General features: G+C 39.3%; 1 long non-coding RNA gene across 2 annotated transcripts in view; it reads left to right on the forward strand.

The window, feature by feature from the left end:
* The first annotated feature begins 4,131 nt into the window (after positions 1–4,131).
* Positions 4,132–25,461, forward strand: part of LOC306643910 — a 55,862-nt gene continuing 34,532 nt past the window's right edge. For both annotated transcript variants that reach the window (XR_013759112.1, XR_013759113.1), the window contains exons 1-2: positions 4,132–7,057; positions 7,607–16,226. This is a non-coding gene — a long non-coding RNA (uncharacterized lncRNA). The remainder of the gene's footprint in view (positions 7,058–7,606; positions 16,227–25,461) is intronic.

A 25,461-nucleotide genomic window follows, 5' to 3' on the forward strand; every position in this document is an offset into this window, starting at 1 on the left:
TTCCTTAGTGCAGAATACAGACCTTCGAGGTCTGGCTGCCCCAACCCCTTCTTACTGACCTGTCTGCCTCAAGCAGCAGAAGGTCAGTCAGTTGGAGCTTGTGGTTATATTCTTGGACTTTCTTCTACAGCTTTGCAGATGCTGTTTCCTCTCTTTACACTGCTCTTTCCCCCTTCTGCATCTGGCCACCCCAAGTCTTTGGCTGGTGGCCTAAGGGCCATCTTCTGTAGGAGGCCTTCACTTGTCACTCACTCCATCCTTCTTGTGGGCTCCATAACATTTACCTCACAAGGTGGCTAATGTTTTTTTGCCCTCTTAGTGAGTATCTTCAGTACTGAGACCAGCTTTTTTGTCCTGAAAAGGAGTTGCACTTTCTTCCTGGTTCAAGTTGACTTCCTGGTTCAAGTTGATAGACATATTACAGAGGAGGAAGTCTGAGTATTGAATAAACATTTGAAAAGCAAGTCAACCTCACAGTGATTAGGAAGAATTCAAATTAAGACCCCACTTGGATGCTATTTCACACTTTAAGGATTGATAAGAATTAAAAAGTCTGAAATCAAGTACTAGCAGAGATGTGGGCAGTCAATCCTGTGCTGTACTGCTGATGGGAGCAGCACTTAGAACAATGATTCTACAGCATCTAGTGAATTCGAAGGTGCATGTGTGCTGTGACAATTCTAGTCCTAGTTGTATACTCTGGACAACTTGCACAAAAGAAAAATACAAGAATGTTCATTGCAGCATTAATCATAATAGGAAAAGATAAAGGTGTTTAAATGTCCATCAACAGAACACATGAATAATAAAACATAGTATACTCATGACATAGAATATTATCTAGCAGAGACTATAAGTAAACTGAAGGCTAGCAACATGAATACATTTCATACACTTGTCATGAGTGAAAAAGTGAATTATAAAGGCATACTTACAGTATCCCATTTCTTTAAAGCTTTAATAAACAAGCAAAGGAATTTAATACATAGTGTAAGTAAAAACATGTAGCAAACACATAATGGAGTATTTGGGAGTGATAAATTCATTCCCAGAAGTGTATGGAATGACCTGTGGGAGGAGAGAGTGGAATGAGCATCAGGTGCTTCAAATGTATTTCTAATGCTTTGTTCTTAAGCTGAGCAACTGAGACATACGTGTTCACTCCCTTGTCCTTGATTACTCTTGTAAAGAATGGGACAAAAACCACACCGGACACGGGGAATCACATAAGGGAGTTTGTTAAGCAAACAGAGTGTCTCCCTATAGGGTAAGAGAGAAAATGAGAGGAAAAGAGAAAGGAAAGAGAAAGGGCACATGCCAGAGAGAGTGGAAAGGAGGAGGAGAAAGAAAGCAAGTCAGGGGGAGAGAAAAGCAAGAGAGAAAAGATGGCCGTGAAGCTATCTTTAAGAATCCCAGGGGCTAAAGGGGACCAATAACGGAGAAGGATACTTGCAAGCTGACTGATGAACCAATAGCTAGCTAGGATGTTCACAGACTGACAGTAGTTGGGAGGCGGGGAAAATGCCTGCAACGGAAAGGGCGGGGGAGCAGCTTTGTACATTACAACTCTATTATCCTCTGTCTCTAATTTTTGAACAGAATCTTTCATTACTAAAAGAAAATTAAAAATAACAAACAACAATTAAATTTCAGTGTTGGACTTGAATTCAAATCCTTGTTCTTCTCTACCTGTGTGAGAAAGTGTCTTAAAACCCTCTGAACTGTTTCGCCATCTGTAAACTGAAGACAGTAATTCCTTAGAGGCATGTTAGAATCTAATGAGATAATGCAGACACAGCAGATAGCAGTGTCTGGAACGTGTATTGAACTTTCAATCAATGTTGGAAATGATAATTCTAGAAGGCTCCTGAAACACACTTGCTAAATTTTAAGTGAAATAATGTCAGTTGTTAATAGTAAATGTGTCATCCGTTCCCTTCCCGCCTATAAGAGTCCCCCAAATTTCAACCCAAAAGGTGAATGATCTATTCAATTTTTCATGTTTAGAGTTTAATTAAGGTTTTCCTTTAGGTCGTGACCACACCGGTCAATATTTGTTTTTAAGGCTGGGTTAATGTCCCTGACTTTTTAGATAATTTAGGTAGATAATTGAGGTGCTTCAGGCGGGACCTGTCTAAACACATAGTTTATCTAGCACAGAGGAGCATTTGTGGTACATTAAATGTTTCTCTGTCTCTGTCTCTCTGTCTCTGTCTCTCTCTCTCTCACACACACAAACACACACACTGCAGTCTATCCTGCACATTGCATTACTCTATTTATTTATGTTGGTACTGGGGATTGAACCAGGGGCACTTAACCATTGAGTCACATCCATAGCCTTTTTATTTATTTTGAGACAGGATCTCACTAAGTTGCTTAGGGCCTCACTAAGTAGCTGAGTCTGGCTTTGAACCTGCGATCCTTCTGCCTCAGTCTCTGGAGTTGCTGGGATTATAGGCATGTGCCACCTTGGTTGGCTGCATTATTCTTCTTGCTTTAAAGTTTTCTAGTGGCTTTTAAGTTACTGGAAGCTAACTGGAAGCCAAGCCCTGCACACTGAGCCCCTTCAGCCCAAGTCAGCCCTACTGCCCAGCATTAGGTTGACTTTTCAGCCTGACTGCTCCAGCCAGTCCAAGCCATGTGTTGTCCCATCTCCAAACCTGTGAAGCTGCCCTCAGACCTGGGAACATGCAGGCCTTGTCAGACATCCTTCTCATGGGAAAGGGCAAGCAATGAAGGAAAGGTTCTCTTTATGGGCTACAAAGGAGAATAGTACAAAAAACCAGCATAGTAGAAAGAAGACAGGTATCAGAGAGCCAGGCTAGAGCAGGCGACATGCTGGATTTATGTAATAAATTTTGTAATAATTCCCTCCTACCATAAAATTGAATAATAGCTGTAAAATCAATTATGAACATCATGACTTAATGTTCTAATTAATTAAAACCCCATGGAGAATCTAAAAGTCTAGTAAATAAATCTTTCTGTGCTGCAAACCTTGCCCAAATATTCTGGAGTCAGAATGCCAAGGTTCAAATCTCAACTCTGTTGCTACAGAGAGATTAAGTAATTGCTCTGTTTTTGTGCCTCTCTAAGATGAGGGGGAATAATAGTGCCTATTTCATAGGATTGTTGTGGAGATTAAGTTTATGTTTGTAAGCCAGATATTCCTCTTAATAGAATATAAAAACTATTAATCATTATTCTCTGCCTGATTTGGTGGGCTAGAAATGGTCTTTTATATATTAATATAAGTTGTTGGTATTTTTATAGGCTGCTAATGGAATTTGGGGTACTTTTTCACAGTGCTAGGGATAAAACCCAGGGCCTCACAGTGTTAGCTGGGCACATGCCCTATCACTGAGTTACATTCCAGGCCCTAGTGATTGGTATTTTAAAAGCACAAGCCTAATTTGATTGTTTTAACAAGATTACTATTAAGTAGACTGACAGAGATTAAAACAAAACAAAAAAGCACCTGATAGTAGGTGAAAAGACCTGATAGTGGGCTTTTGTCAGAATTAGGGTAAGAGATGATAACTTGGATAAGGTGGTAACAGTAGAGATGGTAAGGAGTCTGCACATCAACATCTAAATAATCTGTCCATTCCCTCTTTGTGGTACCCATGTTTACAACAAACGAAGTGCCTTTGTGTGTGTATGTGTGTGTGTGTGTTTCTTTGAGCTCTGTTATATTCGTTTTATCTTTGTGTTTGTTCTTTGGTGAGCACTGCATTATTTTTAATAAGGCTCTGTGATACATGTTAACATCTGAAAGAGTAGGTCCTCAGTTTTTGCTCTTCATTTTCAAGGTTAACTTGGGTATTGATGTTCTTTTATTCTGCCATATATCTTTGGGAGTAAATGTATGGTTCCTCAAATCAGAAGTTTTATTTGGAATTATACTAAGCTTAGAAATTAAATTGGAGAGAATTGTCATCTTTGCTATCACTTCTATGCATTCATATCATTTTCTTTATGTCCTATAATTAAAGTTTAAAAATATTCTCCATAAAAGTCTTATGTGTTCTTCCTTAGGTTGAATATGTTATTCTGTACTTGATTATGGCTGGAATAAATGAATATTAGTTTCTTAAAATTGATCCTTTGTCCAGAAAATTTGTTGCAGTTTCTTTTTAGAGCTCATAAGTTTATCTCTTAATTTTTTTGAGTTTTTATATTTTCTGTAATTGATTATAGTTTGGAACTGAAATTCATATTTCTTTGCCTCAAAATTGAAATTCCTATTTTAGTAAAAATGAAAAACTCAAGATCCCTACTTTTTTGTAAGGATAAACAAAACCTATAATTGCAGGAACTTAGCAAAATCACAACTAGAAACAATAAAAAAAATTTTATTCAATTAAAATCACACCAACCACACTCTCAAACACAGGGTCTTTCTTACTGGTAACAACAGTAACAATAAAAGTATTAATCTTTCAATTCACATAAATTCTTAGCATAGTAATTCAGAAATGTATATGGAGATCTCAATTACTTTATTTTTCAGTTTATTATACTGCAGGTAAATATTATTTTAATTTTTTTGTTCATAATATATACCCATCTTATTCATGTTATGTGTTTTCCATTTTGCTCATACATCACATTTATCAATTTAACACATGGCAGGAATTAGAAATACATATCAATTGTAAAATCCACCAGCTATTTCAATATTTAAGCAAAAGACTGTAAAAGGAATCTATTTTCAAGTTTGTTTATTTGCATATTCTCTTACATAAAAGGATGCAAGAATTCATCCATTTTCAGCCAATCCAGAATTATAGTTTTTCAGATTGTCAGCTACTCCAAATTAGTATATGTAGTCACATTACATTTTAGTGAGTATGAATATTCAAACTGGATAGTAATTTTAAAAATTTCTAATAGCAGGCACTATTTTTCAGATTTATAAAATACCAAGGAATATCTTTCCTTGTTGGGAATAGTCCTGTGGAAACACTGGCACACTTGTTTCTAGACTGTACATAGGATCACACAAATTCATAGTCTGTGACGGGATAGTCTTTCCTTTAGGAGTTTGAAATGTTCCAAGTGAAGGAATAAATTGTATGTCCCTTGAAAAATTAGAAGGAACATAAATGGTCAAAGCTAAGGAAATAACTACGTGCATTATGGAATGTTTACTTGATGGAATATTAGCAACCATCGAAATTTGAAAACTATACAATAAAGGAAAAAGTATCTAAGCTGTTACAGAGAAAAATCTCTATAAATACAAAGATCTTGGCTAGATCTTTTCTTTTTCTTTCTTTTTTTTTTTTTCTAAAAAACCCTTTATTTTATTTATTTATTTTTCTGTGGTGCTGAGGATCAAACCCAGTGCCTCACATATGAGAAGCAAGCACTCTACCACTGAGCTACAACCCCAACCACTCTTTGCTAGATCTTGTTCTTGGTCAAGTAAGAAAACAAATTAATAGTTACTAGGGTGGTGAGATCATGGGAAATCCTTCATCCTCCAAATTTCCTGTGGTGGTAATAGTAACAGCTGCAACAACTTCTCAAGTATCTGCTTTGTGTCAGGCATCACACACTTCATACACATTTTCTTTCTTTCCTTCTCCCCCACTCCTTTTTTTCTTTTGGTACTGGGAATTGAGCCCAGGGGTACTTTACCACTGAGCTATGTCCCCAGCCCTTTTTATTTTTTTGAGACTGAATCTCACTAAGTTGCTGAGGCTGGCCTCATCCTTGCTGTCTTCCTGCCTCAGCCTCTGGAGTAAATGGAATTACAGGCATGTGCTACTAGGCTTGGCTATACACATAATTTCTAATCTTGGGAAAAAAATCTGTATCAGTGCTTCTCAAGCTTTAGTAATACCATGAGGATTTGCTCTAAAACAGATTGCAGGGTCCTGCCTTCAGATATTCTGCTCCAGTAGGTCTGGGGTGGGATTGAGAATTATATCTAATGAATTCCTAGAGATGTCAATGGTGCTGGTCCAGGATCTACACTTTAGAACCACTAACTTACACTGTATATAATTCCTTCATTGTAAATGAGAAAATCAGAAGTCAGAGGTTAAATAACAAAGCTATTAAGTTGTAGGACCAGCATTTAACCTCAAGTTGATCTGACTCCATGGTCTGTCCTTCTATACTTCATTTGCCCATGGAGTACCCTATCACTCAACCATGAAGTGTCTTGGCAATCTGTCAGGCCTATCCCCGCAAGCTGCACCAAGGATGACCGGTCAAGAGGAGACATGTGTTTGGCACCTTAGACTCCAAAATTCAGAAATTGAGGTCTCATTGGTATTCCTGAGTTGAACTGAACTTAGGGGAGATTCCTGACATGAGCAAAGCTCGCAACCAGCTGGTAGATGAAGTCAGGATACCAACTTACGTGAGAAATAAAATTTTCATGAAAGCCAGACACGCTTATTTGACTTGACCGGGAATATGATCCCTGGAGATATGTTCTGTGCCTGAGAAACCCAATTATCAGAAGACTGCTTGGTGATCATGGAATCAAGACTAAGGGATTTAATGAAATGATTCTAAATGTCACCAGGCTCTGCTAGTCCTGCCATACTTTGCATGCCTTTACCTTCCATACCTAGTGTATACATTTCCAGAAAAGAGACTGCCATATCAGGCAATTGTTATGGGAGCTGACTAACCAAGTGCTTCACTGATCCCTGAATGAAGTTCAAAGGGACCTGACACTCCTGGATCCCAGATGCGCCCTCTCTCCTCTGTTTCTAAAATCAATCATTCCTCCTTTCTGACTGCATTTTGAGTGTCTTAATACCTTTAATCTGATAAAAGTCACAATTTGTAGGTCTGGGAACCATTTTTCTCTTCAAGGTGACCTTGCATATGTCTATGCTGTTCTATTTTAAATGTGTAATTATAGTTTAACTCTCAGTGGGCAATCATTTCTATCTGCAATGGCTTGCTTCTCGGTTTGTATTATTAAATTCATGGAGGTACTGGTTTTCTTGGCTTTATGGATGTGAGCCTGAAAGTACAGAGAAAGGGTAAAGATTATAGTCAACCTCTGGAGGAAGGGCAGGGAGCAGTCAGTCGATGTGAGGGCCCCAGAGGTAGGGAATGATCAGTTGGGCTGAGGGATCCTGGAGATGGGGCTCAGTCAGTCCCGCCAGCTGGCTGTTGTCTCAAAATGGCGGCAGCCACATGTAATCAAACCTGCAGATACTGTGACAGTGAACTTCCAGGCAACAGCAGGCAGCTGGTGCTCCACTGGCTGTCAGCGATCAGTTTGCTGACTATTGTCAGATGATTGGGAGGTGAACTTGTGTGTTGCGTGATGGATAGGTGTAAGGCAGGCGATGGACCGGCCAGAGGCAGGTAAATGGTGGGCAGGTAAATGGTGGATGATAGGCGCCTGACAGTGAGCAATCTGCACTCAAAAAAGGCGTTGATATGCTGGCAGACTGCAGGTCATCACAGCAGACAAATGGGGTAAACACCAGGGAATCGATATGCAGCAAAAACTGCCTCACCAAGAAACAGATATCCTCTGCTTGGAACTGGAGTTACAGAGCGACAAGGAAGGCAGCCTCCCTCTAGTCCGCCATCTTGGATCCTGGAGGAAGGGCAGAGAGAGCTCTCCTATGGTTGACTGGGCAAGATGTGGAAGAGAGACATAAGTGATGCTCATGAATAAAAACAGATTCAAATGAACACATTCAGTCTGTGGACACAAGTAGATGTTTGCCCTCATGGGGTTCCTGGCCAGAGTAGGCCATTCACAGTCTCCTTGTACTTTCTCTAGATGAGCAGTTCTCTAAGTCTGGCTCCCTCCAGCAGCAACCGCCACTGCTGGGAGATTGTTAGAAATGCAAATTCAAGGGCCCCCAACCCAGAACCATTGAATGGGAAACCGTGGCAGTGGGGCTCAGCAATCTGAGTTTTAGCAAGTCTTCTAGGTGATTCTGATGCTTACTACGGTTTGAGAACCACTGCCTTGCACCTTATGTCTAAGTTATTTGGAGAAGGAGCTTCATGTGTTCTAATATACTCCATGTGCCGACACACATGGACATTAATATTACATTGTCTGAATAATCCTTTCCCAACAAGATACATACATTTACATTAGTAGTCCCGTTGAAAGGTAACTAGAGCCTGTCTATGATGCTCAGGACAAAGAGCGTTATTAGGCAGATCACTCACATGGGGAGTGCCATGGGTCCAAGAACCTGAACAGTTTGCATTCAAATCACTTATGGGCTGTGTGACTTAGGGAAGTTATTAGTCTCTCTGTGCCCAGTGTCCTTATTTGTAAAATAGGGATAATAATAGTATCATCCAATAGGCCTGTGTAGAGAAATAAAGTACTCAGAATCCTGCTTGACGCATGAGTGCTATATAAGTGCATATTAATTGAAAAATAAACATTTAGAAGACTTCATAAGTCAAAGGAAAGTTTGACAGATGGTTTCAAGAGCAGCTGGGGAGTCTGGGTGGGCTGTGGAGGATCTCCTGGAGCTCATCCATGAAAGTGTTTATGCCTTTTCCACTCCATCACCTCCTAAGGCTGGCTTGCTTGCAACAGCTGATGGTCAGTGCCTACCTAGAAGTGCCCTACTGGTGAGAACCCCCCCAAAACCAACAGTGCAAAACTGTCACTTACCATTGTTTTCTATCCACATGTGTCTGTTGACCATGGGTAAGAGCCACAGATCATCATAGAATATGGTTTCTTGGTTATATAGGATCAACAAAAGCATTTGTCTCTAGGGTAGGGCATAACTGCAAGATTTTTATCTACCAATTTATAGAAATTTGTGTACATCCTACCTGTCTTTGTGCATTAAGCAGTAGTTTCCAGGGCTTATTTCTTACAGTTTCTTACAAGTATTTTTTTTTCTTTCAATGAAATCTTGCAGTATTTTCAATAACTATTTCATTAAAAGAGAACAGACATTTAGTTTGTGAGTACCTAAAGAGTGAACTTATGTCAAATTATACTCAAGTTCTTTAGGTGAAAATGTGTTTTGAATAACAAAATAGAGGATTTTCACAGAAAGAGAAAAAAGCTGCATGTCTTTAATTCAGATTTGGAGTATAAAGATTTGATTTGAGATCTAGGTCCATGCTGGTCAACCTACTGATTGAAACAGATTAGTATTTCTAAAGTCTATTTGTTTCTTTACAGATGTGAACAGAACACTTTGTACAACTTCTGCTCTTACCAACCATCCTTTAAAAGACAAATATGTATTGGGCTGGGGATGTAGCTCAATGGCATAATGTGCACCGAGCATGCTCAAGGCCCTGGATTTGATCCCCGGCACAGCAGAAACAAAGAACAACCAAAAGACAAACGTTTATCAAACACTCATGCTTCACCCAGGATTGTATTTGCTCTTGTGAGGGACACAGGCCTTTCAAGGCATGCTTTGTAATCTGAAGAAACTTTAAAAATTGAGATAAAAGGACAGGACTACCATGCTTGCAGAAATTTCAAGTACAACTATATATTAGAGGAAAATGTATGTTCCCTACCTCTGGCTTTGTTGAGAAAGAAATCTACTGAGCCCACTCCACGCTTCTCTCCCGTTTTTTCAATCCCTCCTCAAGGAAGGGGAGAGTGACCCATGTGATAGATAGAAGATTCTCCATTCTTCTTCCTTTGCTAATGACCCAACTTGTCCAACACAGCATGAAGTCTCTTCAATGTGTCTCATCTGGGCATGCGTCTTCCTCTTGCCCTGGGTCAAGGCTGCCTGAAATTGGGGGTAAATCTATCTAAATAGATGAGGGTGGGTCTTAGCATACCCTCTTGGTAATAGATTGGATATTTTCACCCCCCTATTTATTCTGTTTTAACTCTCAGTTTTTACAGCAACCAGGTTAGAAAGAGACCTGAATAGTATATGATACTAACGTTAACATCCATGGTGCACCCAGGTGGATGGTGAACGGTGGTGGAAGAACTTGTGAGGATTCACTGGGGTTGAATTTTAAAGAATGAAAATAGAAAGGAGAGGCAGTTTTTCAGTCTGGTTTGCAAATCTCTTTACCTTTTAGGCTAATGAAATGTGGAGAAACAGCACAACTATTTTCCTATGTCAGATGGCCTCATGGGAGTTGAAAAAGGATTTTCATGAATATCACAAAGGAAAAGAAGTCAAGAGGAGAATTCCAGGTTTTCATAAATTGTCAGGTTTGTGGAATAAAGCAAGATTATATTCATGAATGGTCTAATTGTGAAAAATTCTCTAAAAAAGTGTTAGTTGCCCAAACTCAGTAGTCAATCTCATCCTAGGTCCTTGGAGAAATGAAGTGAGTTGGCCAGGGGACAATGGTGTCTTCCCATCTGGCTAAGGGTAATAGAATCAGATATCAAACATGGAACGCAGCCTCTGATGACAGGTTTGAAGGCAGCTCTTCCCCACACAGCGTGACTGTAGGCAAATCATCCCCAGTGCTCTGGGGCCTACTTCGCATCTGTCAGAAGGTGGGAGGAAGTGGATGTTTCTGAAGGCCACTGACAGCTCTCAATTTCTCTTAGAAAATTTGTGTTCACTAACCTGGGAGCTCTATAAAACCATGTGGATTTGAACACACACAAAAGAATAGAAAATGTCTATTATCTCCAAATTAACCTTCCTACTGTGTTTTCAAATAGATCTCAAACCCCCATTTACATGCTGCAATGGTAAAAAGCCTCTCGAAGGTTATTTGAAATCTGAACTGATAACAAAAAGAATTGATTTTCAGCAAATGTGACAAAATGACCAAAAGGGATTCAGGACAGAGTCTTACACACTGCACTGTGATGTTTAGTAAAAGGTCATTGACTCTAGATGAGTTTAAGGCATCTTTAGCATATCACAAGCATTCCTGTGTCTTCCTCTTTCCTGTCTCTTCTTCCATATTACAAACATTCCCTAAATCTATGCTCAAACAAATTACCAAACGTTAGAAGAGGACAGTTGGGATCCTGCTGTGTTTATTTTGCTTTATTTGTTCTGGATTTGGAGGCTAACCTTCCAGTAGATGAACTATATCAAGGTTTTTTCATTTCATATTATGAAATGGGTTGTTATGCACCATTCATTCTATGAAAAACACAAAATGAGTTTAACCTAAATTAAAATGCATAGTGTGGATCCCTCATAGGGGGCTTTTGAAACCCCCAGGCACAAAATGTTGCATAGATTTCTTGCTAACTAGAAAATTATTTTAGCAAGCACCCCTTCCTGAGGCCTTGTGTAGGAGCTGGGTCGTGGTGAGCCTCCCAAGCCGTAAGGTAGGTGCTTGATATTACATGCATTTATCTCAGTTGCCAGCAACACCATATTGCCATCTGTCTCAAGCTTTGCCAGAAGCTACCTGTGGTTTAAAGGCCAGATAGGTCTGGACAACAGGGGGGCTTAGGGAAATAATGTGGAAATAAAATATTGCAATTTTTTTGGGTTAACTTTCTGCTTGACACACCGTATGGGGTATTCAACTCTTTCTCAGGTTTCATGCTGTGAGGATACTTTCATGATGTTATTTAAAAAAGACAAAACCAACTTCCTATGGTGGACCCAGTCATAACATGGTGTCCAGAAATACAATTATCAGCCCTTACATTTGAGCTACTTGCTAGAGCTCTGGATGAAGACGTGAACTGCTGGGTGAAGTGCTTTCCTTCTGGACAGGCTGAATGTTCACTGAAGTTCGGACCCTCTATAGTGAAAGGAAATGACTAAAGTAAAGCAGTGGTCAAGAAGAGGTCAGAAGAATTCTCTTTCAGGCTGCATTTCCAGTAATTGTCTCAGTGCATTGGAGTTAATACTGACATCTGTCTCTTCTGCCTTCTGCACCTGTATTCTGGAAATCAGATTTTAAAACTGTGGCTATTCAATGAACTGTAGACCATGAAGGTATGAGGAGGGGAAATGGAAGTTGTCTAGGTAAATGAAAATGTCATAGTAAATATGTTGTAGTTTTTACTTCGGGCTCAAAAATCAAAGCCTAACTCATGCAATATGAATTTGAAAAAAATAAGTAGGTGAGTCTAAATGATAATTAGCCAGCAACTCTGAAGGATAAAGCAGCTACCTCATTACTTGCTTTGTTCCTTTGACCAAGGTCAAGTAATTATCTTGTGTCCTTTATCAGTAATTGCTTGTAAAGCATCCAGTTAGTTAGGAGTAGAGTTGGCTTTAGGATCTTTGGAAGAGCTGGGCACTAGAAAATGGGGAGATGAGGTTATGAGGAGCCTGTCTATCTTTGGCCTGCTCTGCTTCCTTGGGCAGCCTCAAGTCAGTAAATTAGTGTTAAAAGTACTTTTCTTTCTTTCTTTGTTCTTAAAAGTACTTTTCAAGGATAAACATCTCTTCCTCCTCCTTTTGTATTTTTCTTCTGGCTGATGATGGAGACAGAACGAGTCCAGGTCCTTGAAGGGCTTTCGGCTTTCAGCTTGGTGAAAGAATAGTCCATAAGTCCTCAACAGGCAACTGCATGAGTCAGAGGTCTCAGTGTTACCAGTGTCCTAGGTCAGAGGTCTGACTATAGGGTGTTCCAACAAACCAGGTCTGGCCACTCACAGCAGGAACCAAATAGAGAAGGTAACAGTGAAAAACAGGAAAGCAACTTTAACCAATATGGCCATATTGGAAAGGTAAAGTGAGATCCAGCATCTCAGCCCTGTCTTTGGGGTGAATCAGGCTTAAATAGAGGAAGAATTGGGATCGGGGCAGAAGGTATGCGTAAATAAACAGACTTGTTCAGACTGTGGTCTGGTTCATCTTTATCTCAATTCTGGTTCTGTAAGCTGGCTCTGGAAAAGTCCTGATCACTCGAGGGGGCAATCTCCATTTGCTGCTCAGGAAGTTGGTCTATCAGAGCTGTGATCCTGGAAGGGGAAACTCAGTTTCCATGAGTGATTGCTCCTACAGAGAGGGGAAATTTCATCCTAGGGTGATCTCTGCCAGGCTCCATTGTTACTGGAAGGCGGAGGGCAATGACTAAGAACCTCATACACCTCTCCAGGGGTCTGAAATAGGATGCTGTAATGACCTGGCAAATCTGGCTTCAGTATTAATGGGGGAATGAGATAGATTAGGTACATTTAAGGCTTATAAACCTGTATTACCTGCTTTTAGATGTATATTCCTTAAATGATTAAGGTGCTCTGTCAGAGGTTAGCAGGTTACAAAGTTTAAGGAGATAGATACAAAATGAAGGCAGAGATACTAAGTTTTATCCTGCTTTCAGGTACCCATTGGGCACCTGCCAACCTAAGAGGTAAAGACAGCCTCTCTAAGTCCCTGTTATACCAGGGCCCATTATGGTGGATCATGAATGAAGGTAGCCTAAGAAGAGCAGAAAGTGTAGAGAACACGGTCGTCCTTTGTTCTAAACTCTTCTAATCATATTTACATTCAAACTCATAAAAATGGCATCTGTAGCTGGATTCAATCTCAAATTGCCAGTTGACAGACTCTAGTGTGGGCAGCAGGTGGAACTCAGGTAAGCTGAGAGAGGTGCTTACTGGTGTCCTCTAGATGTTCTTTTCAGGGTTAGGGGTTGGGCCCCAATATGAATTGTAGCTTTTTTTTTTTTTTCCCCTTTTTTGAAAAGCTTCAGCCTCATTAGAGCATATCCTGGAAAATCAGCAGAATTTTAACTGCCTCAATTTCTTTGAGTCAGCAATGGATACTGATGTGCTCTCAGTCACACCTTTGGTTTGTTTTGCAATTCAGAATTTGGTTTCCCTGCTGTGGCGGATGCCTTTGGCTTTGGTTATAGTGCAATAAATTCAAATAAACATTTATGAGGGTAAGTAATCATATTTTATGCAAACAAATTATTCTTCCTTAAAAAGTCACTTTTTAAAAATGCATGCTATTTCTTTTCTCAGTCAGCACATCAAGCTAATAAAAGTCATTGTACCATCAAAATTTCCTTCGTGACTGTTGATTGTTTCATTTATGTTAAATTTAGAAGGTTGGTCTCTATTTTGTCTCTCCCCTCCCCCTACTAAAATTTTAATGCCCTTATTACTAATACAAGAAATCATGATTGTTTTACATATTGCATAATTATGGCAAAAATAAATTAGAGGTGGTTACTCCTGAGAGAGGACAATGTTTATTAAAAAATGTGTATGGGTTCCAAAGCCAAGGAAACCCACAGATTACTGATTACTAGCTCATTAGCACTTGAGACTTGTAATGCAAAGTGTCTTCTTGGCCAAAGTATTACACTCTTCTGCCCATGTTAGGTATACAATTTGCTTCCTTATCAAAGAGTGCCTGGGCTGCTGCTGACGTTATGCAGGATGTGATGGAGAGAACCATCCTCCACTCTCTCTCTTGAGAGTGAAGAATGCAGTGAAACAGATGGGTTCCCCTCATGCACTCATTGGAGCATGTGCACTGGGATGCAGGAAGGTGCCTCTAGGGAAGAGAGTGGGAAATGCTTTCAATGCTAAAGGAAATGATGGGAAGGAGGGATTATGGAAATGATGTGGGTCATTGTCAGGTGCAACCCTTCTATAGCATCCTGTTGGAAAAGACCCAGGCAAACAGCATTTGTTAACTGTCTTTAGTGGGTGGCCCACTCTATGCTACATACAAAAGTCTCTTAGGAGCTTGCAGTCTGCTGGGGCAGGAGGACATCTCAAATCATCTGAATTCATGGGCTAAACCAGGTTTTTTTTTTTTTTTTTTTTCTCTCTCTCTCCAAAAAGAAGCCCTCTGAAACTTGCATGGGTTTATGTTACATTCTGTGTGAGTACACTACCTGGTTACTTCTTAGCATGATAGCACAACTCTCTAGTAGTCTTTGCTTCTGCATTCTCTGGCGGATTCTAAAGATGACAACATTTGAATGGACAAAGCCAGAATGAGCACTTGCAAGTCATCCCTCTAAAACGAGAGGAGAAAATGTGGAAACAGAATTAATACACACCCGTTCTAGCACAGCCAGGTCTCAAAACTGGTTTGGCCACTTACTGTGTGTTTTTGGAGAAATTACTTGATCTTTCTGCTATAGTTTGGATCTTGAATGTCCCCCAAAGGTCCATGTGCTCTTGGAATTTTTGGACCAGGGTGGTGCTATTGGGAGGGGGTGAAACCTTTGAGTTGGGGCCTTTTAGGGGTCTTGAGGTCATTGGGGATGTACCCTCAAAGGGGATTGTGGGAACTTTGCCTTTTTTTCTGGCTTCCTGGCCAAGAGGTGACTAGTTTTGCTCTACCATGCTGTGCTGCTTCACCAGAGGCCCAAAGCAACAGACCAATTGATCAAGGACTGGAACCTCTAAAACCACAGTCAAGATAAACCTTTTCTCTTTATAAGCTGATTATCTCAGGTATTTGATGGAAGCTGATCAACAGTTTTCTCATCTACACAATAGGGTTAATAGTTGCTACTTCTTGGGATTATTGTGAGCATTAAGTAAGAGAACACATATAAAATATCCATCATAGTGCTTGGAATAAAATAGGTACTCAAAAAAATAGTAGCTTTATTATTTTTATTATGGTGATTTCCCTCCATAGTAACTCTAACATAAAACAGTTAAGCTGATTTGCATGTACTACTTAGAAATGCAGTTCACTCTGGTTATTTAAATCCATTTTTATTTCATATTCAGTTTGAAGTATAGTTCATGTCATGAATATTACTTCCAGTCTTTAAATGAGAAACACTCAGAAAACTATTGCTGGCAATGTATAATAATTATAATATTTTTGACATCATTAAAAAAACAGTCATACTTATAAATATCTAAGTATAATATTTTCTTTTCAACTGAAGGGAAGTATTTTTCATTTGTTGCAGTTCTACCTCTGAAAATAAACACCACAGCATAAACATACCAGCAAGGCTGTCTTGAGCTTAAAAATCAGTGAAAATAAATTTAACTTCAGGGAATGAATGCACACTTACCTCTATTTGAGAAGATGAATGAAATAGGGGAAAAGGTGCTGAAAAGTTACTAGCCCAAATGGGGTGCTGCCTCAAATTCTGGCTAAAAACATTGTTATCATCATCTTTATCCTCATCATCAAGCTTACCTGACTTATCTGACTTAATGAATTATAAATTTGTTGTTGATTTCCATAGAAATAAGGTTCCACCCTGCAAAAATATTATGGGGTCTTCAATTCACAAGTGGATGTTCTGGCTCAAGGGACAGCTGCTGTTTGGTTGAGAGGTGCCTCAATACCTGTAAGAAGATGCATCCCTTACCTGGAGAACCCACAGTCTGGTACCGGGTAAGTACCACTTTATCTGTATGGTTTCTACCTCTTTCCTCCCCAGCCGATTTCAGTTTTGGGGCCCCTCTTCTGGTGGTGACTTCCATCAACCTCCTGTCCTTCTCTGTGTCGCCATCTGCCTCCAAGAATGACCCTCTTTATGATGGCAGCCTCATTCATATGTCTATGTCTTCGTGTTGCCTGACTGCACTTTCCCATCTTGCAGTTCTCTGTCCCTCCCAGGCCACTGTGTTCCTTGCATCCATTCCCAGAGGCCACTGTGGTCACATTCTGTGCTGCCTGTCCTCTGGGCCTTGGCTTGCTATGTCTTGGGCTGGGTTTTTAGTGAGTCTTTTTACCTGAAAGTAACTCCTGCAGATCAGCTGGTCCCCATATGAACTGATGCTCTATTTTGAGCCTCACCACAGCTGAGTGAGTCCAAGCTGCTCATTGAAACCTGTGAAAAAGGTGGCAGCATTTATTTTTTTCCTCTCTCTCTTTCTTGAATTTCTCATTAGATTCAGAAACCTGCCTGGTGGGTCAGATGACATCTCAGGGTGTGTGTGTGTGTGTGTGTGTGTGTGTGTGTGTGTGTGTGTGTGTGTGAGAGAGAGAGAGAGAGAGAGAGAGAGAGAGAGAGAGAGAGAATGTGTAAGATCAATCTCTCTACCTATAGTGGGAATAAGATTTTGTCATTTTAAATGCTGGTTGCTTTAAGAGTGTGTGCATGAGCTACAGTTTGAGATCCATTAGTGGGTCTTTAAATCAATGTAGTAATAAGTTGCAGCCAGTTGGATTTTTTTCTTTAAAAAATTAAGCAGAATAAAAACAATCGGAGCATTTTAGTAAGGGTAATTCATCTCTATTTCTCTATTTACTTATCTGCTATCATGGTTGGATATGTGTATATTCTGGGTTTGTAATATAAATGCATTTCTTACTGTACTCGGAAAGTTTGAAAGCACCATCCTAGCAGAATTAGAGTAGAATTCCACCCAGCAAGTACATTTTTCTCTTGTTTAAAAAAATTCAAATACTTCCTAGGAGTGGTTTTAAATGCATTGCTATTCCCTGCTATTTGTACAGGATCTGCTTAGGGTAGGGTGCTCGAAAGAAAAAAAAAAATGACTTGCATAATAGAGTTATCATCATCACTACCAGTATCCATCCTCCTTTCTGCAGGCCAGAAAGCCCAGCGTATGGGGCTCAGGAAGTAACCAAGAGAAAAACATGGAAAAGGTTGCTGGAGGTTAGAGTTTGGGAGTTCAGAGGACAGAGGTATAGATGGATAGAAAGACAGACAAACACATAAACAAAGCTGGAACCCAGATGGTGGAAAATTCTTTAAGAGGTGGAGGATGGAGAGGAGGGTGGCAGCAGAGGGGAGGCGTGAGGGAGTCCTTGAGAACCGTTGGCACGTGGATGTATAGTACTTTTAAATTATTTGTTCTATGCTGTACTCCAAAATTTCCAAATCCTCACACAAATACTTATTTTACTCACAACACCATGTTTATGGTTCTAGGACTTTGAAGGTGGGTCTGAGAGAACTGGTTGGGATCTAGAGATTAGCTATGAAGCAAGACTGACACCGGCATTGAAATTAGAGAGATCTCTTTCCCTAAAATATGACAGGGGACGCAACACTGGAAAAAATAGGAAGAATAAATTCTGGTATTTGTGGTGTCAATGTCCTCTAGCCAAAGACCACCAGGAACACACATGTGGCTGAAAAGGTTGGGCAGTTTTACGGAGGGTGAACTTCAGGGCTTCTCAGGGAGAGGGTATGGAAAGGACGTATAAGGATGTATCTTGGATGATTTTGGAGGGTTTTAAGAAAGCAAAGCTCGGTTCCGATTGGATGCTATCAGGCAGTAGGGGTAATGCTATGATTGAATATCTTAACAATCTTATCTGGAGGGAGGGCCCTTTACAGCAAGACGGAAGCTGTAGTTGGTCACGAAGCAGCAATTCCCCACATATACCAGGAGAGGGCGATGTTTCCTACTTTGTGGGTTGAACAACCGTTCATGTTTTGTTTATGCTCACACATAGAATGGTCTTGTTTTTGTCTTGATTCATCATGGCTACCCAGCAGCCTTGACTGATGTTGATGTTTCATAAAGATGTTTATGTTCTAGAGAAAAGTATCAAGGCCTTGCTGTGTGTGTCAGGCCCACTTCTTACCACTTCTGGTAAGTCCTGGCTGATAGTCCCTGGCCAGCTCTCAGGTATTCAGGGGCTGCTTGTTTCTTAGCAGTATGATGTTCTGAATCATTATACTTGAATATTAAAAGACAAGATGAACCTAGGGAAATATGAGACTGGGGACATCAAGGTAACAAAACCCATTTGTATGATTACATATATGATACAGTTTATGTGTCCATAAAAATTGTTTAGAGAGTTACTTAATAATATATAGTGACATATATGTTTTAAGTTCCCTCTTTAAATTAATTGATGGAACTTTCACAATCTCTCTTGTGAATTCCAGTTATTACCCTCAACCTTGCAAATTAACAAATTAAGAAACTGGGAACCTGAGTTAAAATTTTGTAGTATCATTTGAGTAACAAGGTAAGATGTCTTTAGTAAGGATGGAACTGATTACCTCTATAACTTCAGATGGCATCTTGTGGGTATGGAGTTGCAACCTACCTTCTTTGTGTGCTAAAAATCAGAAGCTCTGTGGGATGGTCTGAAACAGGTGGTTCCTGTGAGGTAGCTGGCAGGGCTGAGGAATGATGTTGGCAAAATAACATTTGTGTGGCTAAATTTTCCTAAGCTCTATTTGAAAGACGGCCAGCTGGGCTTCAAAGGAAAGCTTAAGAACTATATGAATCATTGCACATCAGAGTGGGTTAATATCATATCACTAAGAAATCATTTACAACAATGGTGAATCATACAACACAACAATATGCAGACTTTAATTCCAGTGCCATATGGCCTTGGGTTTACTTTTATGCCTTTGGGTGTTGGGTTGGGGTAGTTTTTGACTTTTTGCATAGAGAGTATTATAAAAACATAATACTACTTTATTAGAAGAATAGGAATCTCAGTAAAATAGAAACCTAGGACTGAAAATGGAGATGGAAGGGGATATAACAAATGTAGAATAGCTTTTAGTGTGTATTCAGTGAGAGCTGTGGGGTATTTATGACTTCTTTTTGTGTCTCTTGAGGCAATAGGTGACTTCAAATGCTCCGCCTCTGCTCCGGGGCTGAAGCATTCAGTGCAAACCTATTTCTGGGTATTTGGATTAGGGTTGGCATGGATTGCTTAAATCTGAGTCGATAAACTGGTTAGGTCAAAGACTGAGTTGAGTGGTGATCTTTCTAGTAATATATTTTTAAGCACTTGTGTGTCAGGTTCCAGGGTAAGGATGATCAGATATTATCTGAATTAATCCTTACAACAAACTGTGAAGTAGATACCACTAACACTCCCATGTTATGAGTGGGTACACTGAAGCTTCACGAAGTTAAGTCACTTGTCCAAGAAAACACAGCCACTAAATACAAGCCTTAGATGGATGTATATTAGTGTTTGGAATACCCAAAATGTGTCGTAGGAGGAACATCCGTTTAGATTTCTAAGTATAATTAAGGCAGCAAGTACTCACTGAGCACTCACCTTGTAAGGCACAATGCCATGCACTGGATCTGCACTCTCCTGTGAACAAGTCACTTACACAAGTGACAGCACAGAGGGCCCTGGAGGGGTGGCCCATGACATGGAAGGACATGGAGGTGTGTCACAGTAGTGATTGCTATGGGGAAAATGAACCTGTAGAACACAGAGCATTTCTTTTACATGCATCTTATCATTTCAGATGCTGCTGGCACATCCCTGTGAAGAAGGTTGTTTCTCACTTTTCAGAAAAGAACTCTAAGGCAGAGAGGCCTCACTTGACTTCCTTAAAGTACACAGGGGTAAAAGTTGTGTCTTCTCAGTGTGGAACTCATTGCATATGGCCTCTGGGCAGCTGTCACTGCATACAGAGAAGCAATTTTACCAGAATCTTTCTTCCCTAGTTTAGTCAAATGTTCACACAGGTGTCACCTGTGAACCCTGGGCTGGCCAGGTTCTAGGATTGATGCCCCTAAAAGTCCTGCAGTTGGCAAGACTACACAGTCAGGTACCAGGCTAGTGACTCTGCTAGATTCTTGGCCTGAGAGGTCCTTGTTCTTGCTGTCTACCTTCCTGAGCTCAGGTCTGTGCTACCCTCTGACCTGGACACCTGTGCATGCATTTAACCCTGCCTGCCTCCTGGCCCCAGATCCTGTTCTTCATTCTCAGATGCTCCATCCCATCTTGAATTTGCCACACATACAGGACCCTGTGATTTTTTATGCCTTTTAGCTCTGTAGATCTGAGCGACTCTGTTAGTAGTTCATAATATAAATATGACTTTTTATTATTTAGATACAAACATTAAAATGTTGAATATGCTTTTTTTAAAAAGGGGTTTTCCTGCCATAGATCTTGAGACACCCTTGATAATTTCTCAGACATGCTTCTCTGAGATTTTACTTTGGAATTATTATTATCCTCTAGCATACTGATTCTGAACCCTGAACACCCATTAGAATTCCCTGGGGAGTTTTAAAGAATGTCTGGGCCCCACTCCAGAGATTGATTTAGTTCTCTAAAGGGTGGGCCCAGGCAATCACAAGTAACCCTAGTATGTAGACAGGATTAGGAACCACTGAACTGCACCATCAGCATTTTAAATGTTAGGTGAGGCATTAAGATTTGCCTTTAAGTCGGGCTGCCAGATTTAGCAAATAAAAATGCAAGAGGCTAAATTGAATTTGAATTTCAAATAAACAACGAATAATTTTTTTAGTATAAGTATTTCCCATGCAATATTCAGGACATATATTTAGTAAAATTCATTTGTTGCTTATCTGAAATTCAAATTTAACTGGGAATTTTATACTTTATTTGGCAAACTTGCTTCTAGGGAGAATCCCTATACTTTAGAGAATATTGTTTTTTACTTGTGCCTGTGTTTTTAACTGGCTTATGAATACTTGAATGATATTGTTCTTTGTGCTCATACTTCATAGAAAAAGAACCTGAAATTAGGTTTGTGTGCTTAAACACCACCCCCACCTCAAAATTGTGGTGGAGAAAGCATCATATGTCCAAAGAAGTAAATGTTTCAGCTACCTCTGGGTTTCTAACTGGCAAATTCCTTATTTTTGAATGGTCTGTTTTGCGGTTTATCAAGGCAAATTTATAATCATATCATTGTGTTACTTTCTTCTTTTAAATAAGTTGGCCTATAAGGCACTCTTCATGGTCTAGAACAAGAGAAGCTTCCAAGTAGCTCTTTGCAAGAAACCTGGGAGGCTCATGGTCAAAGCATCCTCACATAAGGTAGAGGAGCTTATCCTGGGATGCAGAGAAAGCATGCTATGTTGACTTTGTTAAATGGGAGCAAAGTGATAAGGAACCAAAATTTCATCAATAATGCATTATTATTTTAAAGACATTAGAGGTAACTAAGCATTTACAAGGTTTATGACAGTTCTGACATTTTAATGGGCCCTTAAAGGGAGTGAATTATTAAAAAGCATACTTCAGATGAGGTCATGGACTCTTTGAGTTTAGGGATCAATAGAAATAGCCTGTGTGTGCCAGTGTGGAGAAAGCTATGCCAGTAATGTGTGCTGTTGGGTTATTATATTAACATGGGCAATGAGAACCAGCCTTCTCCTCCCTATTGCTCATCTCCCTCAACAAACATCAGGAAAAACAGATACAGAGCATGGATGCAATCTCATCTTTTCCAGTTTTCAAGTGGAAAATATACATAAATGTTGATCATTCATTAATTATTATGCTAAAAATAACAAGAAGAGAAAAGAAGGTATAGTATCTTCTGTCTTCTTTGACTTTCCCTTAATGATCTCATTATTTTGCCTCAATTTTTGTGTTGGAAATTTTATTTATTTATCTGACTGCAAACATCTGGATGACTCAAAACACTAAGAGAGTCAACTTCAAACTTAAAAAAAATATTTCCTTCAAATCGGATATTCTGTGCAGACAAATGCAGAAATTTTCTTTTGAATAGGGGGCTAGAACCTAATTTTACATGGTCAATATCACCCACCTTTACTTGAAGTATTTCTGTAGAACTCTTACAATTCTGTGGAACTCATGTTGAAAAATCACTGTGGTAGACCAATCATCTGATGTATTTGTACTTTTCATTTAGCCTTAAGTTGTTATAAAATTTGTAATTGTTATTGAGATGGTTGTTATGAGGGCCAGCCCTTGTTCCTCTGTGCAATCTGTTGAACGTGCAGCTTAGGACCCTTGCTATCAAAAATCTTGTTAGCAGAGTGTTCAGTTTTCACTGCATTCTTGCCAGTAAGGAGGCCATCTAGAGAACTGCATTTAATGGCAGTGGAAAATGGTGCTACCATTCACTGCAACTCGTCCTCCTGAGAGTTGTAGATTCTAAGTACTGGGGTAGCTGTGTGTTGTAACGGAACAAGAAGGCCAAGAGTCCTGAGCACAAAGGCAATTGAAATGTGGGAGAAACACAGAATTTGCAAGAGTCTTGAGGGCAGTAAAATCTAGTCTCCTGCTAACAGCAGGGTTCATAGAATACAGGCTCTGGGTTTTGACCTCTTGCAAATTAGGAACCAGGGGCTAACCCTATATTATAATTTCACAATGATGAGAGAAATTAATGAGCAATGGGACAAATATCAAAGGAATTTTAAAATTTAGGATACAGAAAAAGATATTTAAAAAGGCTTAGGTCTGGGGGTATAGCTAAGTGGTAGAGCACTGGCCTGGGTGAGGCCTGTTAGAGGTTGATCACCAGCAGTGCAAAACAAAACAAAACAAAACAAAACAAAACAAAACAAAACAAAACAACAGAATGGCTTAATAATAGGGAACCTAATTTTACATGGTCAATATGTATATATATATATATATATACACATACACACAGAAAAATACACACACATTTTTCTCCACCCAGAAATGTTCTAAGGGTAATTCAAGAGTTGGTTTGTTATGGTTTGAATATAAAGTGTCTGCTCAAAACTCCTGTGTTAATGCAGTAATGTTCAGAGACAAAATGATTTGATTGTGAGAGAGTGGTAACCTAATCCGTCCATCCTAGTTTGAAGGAACTAACTGGGTGGTGACTATAGGCAGGCGGAGTTTCACTAGACGAGGTGGGTCACTGGGAGCATGTCCTGGAAGGGTTCATCTTCCCTGGGACCCCCTCCTCTTTCCCTGTCTTTGCTTCCTGGCTGTCATGAGGTGAGCAGTTTTCTTCTTCTATGCCCTTCTATTATGATGTTCAGCCTCATCTTGGGCCTTGTGATCAATGAATTGATCTATGGACTGAGACTTCTGAACCATGGACCAAAGTAAACTTTTCCTCCTCTAAGTTGTTCTTGCTGGATATTTTTGTCATGGCAACGAAAAGCTGACAAAACCACAGTTAATGCTGTAGCTCAATAGCATCATCTAGAATCCAAGTCTTGGTCTTTTGCTCCACCATATTTGGCATTTGTGCTCTGATTTGTTGGTTTAGTTTTAAGGTGCCAGGCATGTTCCAGGTATCACATGCAGGTGGCAATTTGGCTGGAAGAGAGATCTTTCTTTATGCAGGTATCCTTCTGTTCAGGGAGAAAAAAATATCCCCAGAGGTCCCTCCCTAGCACTTTCCCCCTCATGTAGTGTGGGCCACCCTGGTGAGAAAAATCCAAACTTAAACCAATCATAGAAAAAGGAAGTGTTTGGCTTGAGGAAACCCTAATTCACCCTTTAGGGCTTAGAGAGGACTATAGTCTCCTAGAACTATTAATTTCTTCTGTTAGTATGAAAAAATTAGGGAAGAAGTCTCAATTTATAGTATTTACCATGGTCTCAGATATGTCCTTTGCCATTGTTTTGGTGACACTTCTGTTATCTCTAGTAAGCCCTAGAAATATTGTAATAATTTAAAATTCAAATTCCTATGAACTATTTTTTAATAAAAATGAACAAGCTAAAGAACGCTTTTGAATAAAAGTCTTTAGTTTACAACACACACCAAAATAAGCTTCAGAAGTGTTCAAGTTAAATATAAATGAAAAATAACTCCTCATATATTCTAGAAAAGCTGGGAGAATAAAGTAGTTTTTATCAGAGGAAGAATGTGAACTGTTAGCAGCAATAGAAAAAAAAGCAGTGGAAATAGTAACATAAAAGTATTGATTTATATGAACATAAAAATGAATTTTTGTATAATGAAAAAAAGAAACTAATATAAATGGACACTGACTGGAAAACAGTTTAATCAAAGGTTAATATTTCTAATCTGTGATTTTACATTCAAATTTGTAAGATAAATTACACCTTTAAACTTGGGTATTCCAAACAATGAGACATAATTCACAAACATGGAAACAAATTAAAAAAACATACAACCTCACTTGGAATCAAAGAAATTCAGGTTAAAGCAAACTTGACTTGCAACTTTGTACCTTCTATCACAATTTAAGAGATTATAATTATTGTGGGGTATAACTGGTGCACTTCTTCATTGATAAAGATCCATTATCTTTTTAAAAGTAAATATGACTAAATATGAGAGCCACAAAAATGTTGGAAGTCAAATATACAAAGTTTACCCTAGCCAAATAAATCAAGAGAAGTAAAAAGCCATATATTCAAAGATATTTACTGTTGTAAACACTTTGGTAGAGAAAAACCAAGAATCACTGTTTTATATTGTGGAAATGGTTCAGAAAACCTGGGGTATATCCACTTGATCAAATATTGTTTGACCATTAAAAATTATTAACTCTGAAGGCATAACAACAAGGGAAATGCTTATGATAAGAAAAATGACAGAAATGAGAGTTGCACTTATGATAACAGTTGCATAAAACATTTCCAGATAGAATATGCAAAAATGGAAACCTTAGTAGGATGATGGGTTATTAGTGATATCTTCATTGTATAAATATTTCTTTTATGTAACTGATGTAGTTATCTATTTGTGGGTAACAAATTATCCTCAAACTTAGCAGTTTGTGTGCATTAGAAATTTGGGAGCAGCCTAGTCAGAGGGTACTGGTTCAAAGTCCCCCATTAGGTTGTAGTCAGTCATCTGAGACTTGACTGAGGCACAAGCTGCTGCTTCAGAGTTCACCTTCATGACTTGGCAGGAGGCCTCAGTTTCTTATATTATGTGAGTCTCTCTACAGACGTTTTGAATGTT

The sequence above is a fragment of the Sciurus vulgaris genome (assembly GCF_902686455.1).
Source record: "Sciurus vulgaris genome assembly, chromosome: 14".
Lineage (NCBI taxonomy): Eukaryota > Metazoa > Chordata > Mammalia > Rodentia > Sciuridae > Sciurus > Sciurus vulgaris.